The sequence below is a fragment of the Amblyomma maculatum genome, chromosome 6 (genome assembly GCF_055883805.1).
Source record: "Amblyomma maculatum isolate TAMU_Amacu chromosome 6, ASM5588380v1, whole genome shotgun sequence".
NCBI lineage: Eukaryota > Metazoa > Arthropoda > Arachnida > Ixodida > Ixodidae > Amblyomma > Amblyomma maculatum.
In genome coordinates this window covers 149,039,858-149,046,569 of record NC_139349.1, presented here as the reverse complement: position 1 = coordinate 149,046,569, position 6,712 = coordinate 149,039,858, and positions in this window count along the sequence as shown.

Below are 6,712 nucleotides of genomic sequence, written 5' to 3'. Positions count from 1 at the left end.
GGAAAACTTTAAAGTCGGCTTTCGTGTTCTGCTAGTGTCTGTCACAGGACACCACATAGATAGTTTTGAACAAACTTAGAAATCACTGCCAATCTTAAAGGCACCGTCTGTTCATCGAGCAAATTTTCGTAAAAGATGGTCTTTGTTGGCGCGATTTCAGCCAGTGTGCGCAGTAGCATGCGTCTATACAAAATTGCTCATTAAAAATCTCCCGCCATCAACACCTTGCTCGATTGCGCAAAACTGCGCACGGAATATGTATATTGTCACGTGGTGATGACAAGGCCGTATGCAGCAAAAGCGAAGACAGGCGTAACTGAGATCAACGCTTTATTGGGCTGACTTGCGCCCTCAAAATAACTGACCGATTCGGCGGCGGCGACTGCAGCAAACGTGCTCGCTGGTTGTCGAATCAGAAATGCCGTGACACCGACAAATGTCAATTTAAAGGCGGCGAGGAAACATCTATCGGGTCTTGAATATTTGGGGGCTGGGATTTAAAGAATTCCTATGCAAAATCTACTACCCCATTCGGGCTGAAATAACGTTCACAAAGTAGCAAAAGATGGTCTACGTTATCTGATAAGTGATTAAACATCGGTACTTGCCTAGATTTCTCGAAATCGAGAAAAAACTGCTCTCGGTGGCGTGCACAATTTTCGCAGAAGACAGTCGAAAAGCTATTTTAACATGGTGCGTCATCTGTCGGGCAGCGAGGCAAGCGCGCCAACGGTCGGGATGGAGCTTGTCTCACTGCTCGACAGATGGCGCATCATGTTAAAATAGCTTTTCGACTGTCTTCTGCGAAAATTGTGCACGCCACCGAGAGCAGTTTTTTCTCGATTTCGAGAAATCTAGGCAAGTACCGATGTTTAATCACTTATCAGATAACGTAGACCATCTTTTGCTACTTTGTGAACGTTATTTCAGCCCGAATGGGGTAGTAGATTTTGCATAGGAATTCTTTAAATCCCAGCCCCCAAATATTCAAGACCCGATACAGGGACTTGAATATTTGGGGGCTGGGATTTAAAAAATTCCTATGGAAAATCTACTACCCCATTCGAGCTGAAATAACGTTCACAAAGTATCAAAATATCGTCTACATTATCTGATAAGTGATTTAACATCGTTACTTGCCTAGATTTTCCCAAATCGAGGAAAAACTGCTCTCGGTGGCGTGCACAATTTTCGCAGAAGAGAATCGAAACGCTGCTTTGACATGGTGCGTCATCTGTCGGGCAGCGAGGCAAGCGCGCCAACGGCCGGGATGGAGCTTGCCTCGCTGCTCGACAGATGACGCACCATGTCAAAGCAGCGTTTCGACTCTCTCCTGCGAAAATTGTGCACGCCACCGAGAGCAGTTTTTCCTCGATTTCGGAAAATCTAGGCAAGTAACGATGTTGAATCACTTATTAGATAACGTAGACGATATTTTGATACTTTGTGAACGTCATTTCAGCTGGAATGGGGTAGTAGATTTTGCATAGGAATTTTTTAAATCCCAGCCCCCAAATATTCAAAACCCTGTAGATAGCGCCACAAGAAGTGAATAGCACAAACTAGAACACTGCAAAAACATGCGCAACTGGCTGCAATCTTCGACACATATTTCGGCGCATCTTGCGCGACGAAGAAACTCACAAAGCTGCGTCTCGCGACAACCAGCATTAGCAAACAAAGTATACAGAATTGATCCGTGCTTTAGAATCACAGTGATGAGGTCGTATATCGGCGGTTGTCGAGAAAAAAAAAAAACAGATTATTTTAATCGTTCGCGGCAATATTGCGGTCGTCGAAAAGCACTAACTCGCCAATCGCGGCGCATTCTTCGGCACACAAACGGTTAGCATCTTTGGGCATTACACGAGCACTACGCGGACTGACGACAGTAGGAGCCACAAAATAACATCTTGAGGGGCGAGTTGGAGCTGCATAGTAGGCGCAACAAACGCAATCACACGAGTAGAAAACACAACACAGGCGCACACTACCAACTGTAATATGGAACTGAACACACACTTCCTCTTTACCACTCAGCTGAAACATCCTATTCTACGCCCAAGTACATCTTCACACACCTACTATTTGCCAAGCAGACAGTAGCAAAACTTCTCTAAGCCTACTCACCCACCCCTGCATGGAAGATTGGGATGCCGCCCTGCAGGACCCTTGCCCGGAGCTGGCTCGCCGCACTGTTACTGCAGCCACGGCCAACGGGACCCTAGACTAAAGGTCCACTCCACTGACTATATAAATGAAGATGTTTTATCCTCCTCTCAGTAGAACACAAACATCGTCCAACCATGACAGTTACAAATTCTACACTCAAGTACATCTGCACACATCTCTTTTTTTTGCCAAGCAGTTAGTAGCACAATCGGTTAGTAGCACAATCGTCCCAGAACGATGCAACCATCGTCCAAGCGTGGGGGTTTCCTGCTAGTGTGTGTCTATGTGGAGGGATTTGTGATTGTCATGCTTGGACGATGTTTGTGTTCTACTGGGATGGATGTGCTACTTGGCTTGGCAAAGAAAAGGTGTGTGAAGAAGATGTACTTGGGTGTAGAAGAAGATGTCGTAGCTCAGTGATGAGGAGGAAGTGTGTGTTCAGTTCCATATTACAGTTGGTAGGGAGCGCCTGTGTAGTGTTTTCTACTCATGTGATTGTGTTTGTTGCGCCACGGGGTGGCGCAGTGGTTACGGCGCTCGACTACTGTGCCCAAGGAAGCGGGATCGAATCCCGGCCTCGGCGGCTGCGTTTCGATGGAGGCGAAACGGAGTGGCGTCTGTGTACTGTGCGATGTCAGTGCACGTTAAAGAACCCCAGGTGGTCGAAATTTCCGGAGTCCTCCACTACGGCGTCTCTCATAGCCTAAGTCGCTTTGGGACGTTAAACCCCACAAACCAACTAACCAACCAACATTTCTGGGGACTGAGTAGGAGCCGCATCTCAGCTTAAAATAGCTCAGCTATGTCTAATTTTAATAGCTAGGCAGAGTTAGGTGCAGCTTCGGAGGAAAAAAAATTAATTATTGCTCTAGCGGCCATGTTAGTACAGCCGTTACACTAAACATTTAGCTCTTATTCTTGGCTCTAAATTGTAATTTACTCTTCTGGAAGGATTGAGAAGAACAGCAAAGAAAATTTCGTTATTGAAAGTCAGTTTCTACCAAGGTAGGAACTTGCATATGTTGTAGACATAATTTATTCAAAGGCGTACGTGTAAGTAGGCTTGCGCCAGTTTTCGAGCTTTGTGATTATTTTTCTCGTACCAATAATCAAGCGGAGCTGAAATTGCAAAGAAAAAACGCTCTGGATATAAAGAATACGAGTTAGTAGTGAACTTGGAGCAAACAACGTTCAACTCTGTTGAGCAGGGGAAAACAGCAGAATTAATGTGAAGATGTTGCGCAGTAAGTGCATGGCTAGATAGGGTAGAACTGGAGAACGCCACCCTACAGATGCATTTGCAGATGTCCTAGAATAAACAGCTAAATTTTAAGCTATGTAAAGGGAAAACTTGAGAACAGCCCTTCCTCCTGGAATGAAGAATGGTGCAGGTTGAACCCTACTTAAACCTGGTTAAAACGAGCAAGAGGATCCGCCACGGTGGCTCGGTGGTTAAGAGGTCCGGCTTCCGAACCGGGCTTCCCACATTCGAACCTGACCACGGAGGCTGAGTTTCGATGGAGGCGAAACCAAGAGACGTTCGATGCTGTGCGATGTCAGCGAACGTTAAAGATCCCCAAGTGGTAGAAATTATTTCGGAGCCCTTTATTGCGTCACCTCTTTATCTCTTTCTACTTCCACCGTCATCTTCCTCCGCTCTCACGGCGCAATTCAGGTGTCCACCTAAAAGTGTGATAATTACATACGTGTGCAGTGCTTTCACACTTAAGTAGTTAGTGCGGCTAGTTGAGGTCTTGCGGGCTGCTGATCCACGCGTGCAGATCGTGGTTTGCACAGTAGCGGACATAAAAGACAGAACTGACGGAAGTCATCAGTGTATATCAGTCGGCTGCCAGGCCGGTACAGAACGACGTTCATTGATGGAGTGCCTTTTTAATAGGCCGACGAACATGTGCTCTGCTGACTGCTACTTGCACATCTGATAAGCGATACATGAAAAATGCAGTGTCAGCAAAACATGGGCCATCAGTACACACCAATGCATTTTCCTAAGATTAGTTGCGCAATCCAAAACTGCTTGGCTAGTCATCGATGCTATAACGCACGATAGGTCGTCGAACGCGTGTTGATCTTCGCACTCTTGGCTTGCTTGGCCTGGACTCTCCCCTGGGTTTGCTTTCGGGCTAGCAGGTAAGTAGTGTGACTGCCTGGCTGTAGGAGGAAGACTGACGTGCACGTGTAGTCCTCACTTAGTATTGCGTCGACTTCAAGCTGCGTCCAGGCGCCCCTCAACTGATTGCTGTGCCTGTTATCACGCTCGCAGATTTTGCCGACAGCCATCGCCGTCGCTGCCTCGACGCCAGCTAAGATCGTCAGGGTGCCCCTCTCTGACAATTCGCGGAGATTGGCAATGCAAAACATCTTCAGTGCCAATCGTTTTAGCACGAAACAAAATCGTGAAACCATGTTTCATTGTGCTGCCACGCACTGCGACTGCGTAATGCTTTAGAATTTATTTCTCTCGCGTTACGCTAACGGTTTATACCATGAACGTCATTATGATGGTTTTCCCTAAACCTGGCGAACGGCTTCTGTTAGTTGGACATCTGCGTTCACCGCCACAAGCTGCATGGATTGGTTAAAACGTGAATAGAAAAAATTTGTTCAAATGTTTCTAAACAGTAGCACTGGAAATCAGTGGCCGAGTAGAGCACACTGCCACTACTTTAGTTTTATGCGCAATTTTTACCGCCGGGAAAGAGGCAGATCACTTCAGTAAAAAAGCGTTTCTTGATTTGGCAGCAGATCTGTTGGTCGTCCACGTGATCGCGCTCAGTGCGAAGAACGTTTCGCGCGAGAAGAAAGAGAAGAAGAAGCCATGGCGGCTGAGCAAGGTTTTCCTTCCACGTAAGCTGATTTGCTTTTTTTCTTATCTAACTTTTCTTAATGGTGTCAAGATCAAATACGAGACTGTTCTTCTATAAAAAAATCAATCATTCTACCACGCTCGATTCCGCCAGTACTAGGTGGTGTAAGGTACACAATTAACAAGCCTCCGATATGTGCTCCCGCTTCAAGGGGTTGGCAGATGAACCTCATTGCTTTCAGCACTTAATAATTGGTGATGCTGAATCTGACAGCGAGTTGGCCAAATAAATCTCTAAACTTCTATCGTCGTGAAATGCACCGTAAAGCCATTCGTGCCAACAGTCATTGGCGCAAAGGACGGAACAGTGCGAAAAGGCAGAGTTTCCTCACCCCGCTTGCTTGAAAAGCCTTGGGGCGTTCAAATGCTCGGCTGCAGTGTTTGGGAACATGGTGAAAATTTTAGCCTCCAGGAGCGAGGCCTCGCTGTCCATTGTAAACATTTTACAAGATCGAGGAGGCTACTCAACATGCAGATATGGGGAATGAAATGGGCGGCTTCTTGGCCTCAGGCTGGTTCTTTACCATGCAACAACTTCTCCTAAATTATTTTAGTTACTGCCAATCCCATCCGGGATTATTGCAGGAAGGGCACATATAAGATTGTAAAGAACATGTAGCACATTGTAGTGGGCCAGATTTGGCAACATGCTAATATCAGCAACTTGCAGCGGTTTGAAAAATGGTATAATAAAGCGCGAAAAGGGAGAATGAGTGTACAGATGCATATATTTGTATTAGTTATACGATTTGAGAAAAACAGAAAAAGTTAACTAGATCAGAGACAGAACTCTGACGAAATAAAAATATCAATGGTATTGGATTTTGTAATTATGCTTCTTTTAAATGATTCACAAGCACTTAAACAAAGCTATCAAGTGATGAACTGTTAAGAACTGATGGATGTAGGCTATTCCAATCCCTTATGAAAATATGAAGCAATCAGCACGAAATGGCTGTTCGGTGAGTGTCTGTGAATGCTTATGCTTTGTGGTCCTTGCTGTATCATAGCTAAGGTACCTCGAAGTATCTATGTTTATTGTTTGTGAATTAGTTGATGCATGAACTTTGAACGAGCTAATTTGGCTCTGCTTTCGAGAGTCAAATTGTTAGCGTTCTTGAGTAGTTCAGTCGAAGAATCTGTTCATTTGTATTTATTGAAGATGATTCTTACTGCCTTCCTTTGCACTCGCCCTAGTTTGTGAATGTGTTATTTAGTAAACGAGACCCAAGTTATGTTAGCATATTCTAGTGTGTATCTGACGAACGTTTTGTAGACTGGTAATTTTGCATCAGACGGTGCCTGTCGAAGGCGTCGTTTAATGAATAATAGTCGTTTTAGGGCGTTAGATTTGATGCTATCTATATGAGAGTCCCACTTGAAGTCTTCGGATAGAATCACACCGAGATATTTGTATTCGTTAACTCTAGTCAGTAGTGTGTTATTGATGCTATATTGTAATTGTGAATGTTCTCGTTTTCTTGTCATTATTAGCACAGCTGATTTTTTTTAAACTTTAAATATCATATGCCAGTCAGTCAACCATATTGACACGATCTACAAGGAGCTATTCAGTGTTAAATGGTCTTGAAAACAGTGAATTTAGTGATATAATACACACTCATCAGCAAAGAGTCTAATGCCTGTACCGAA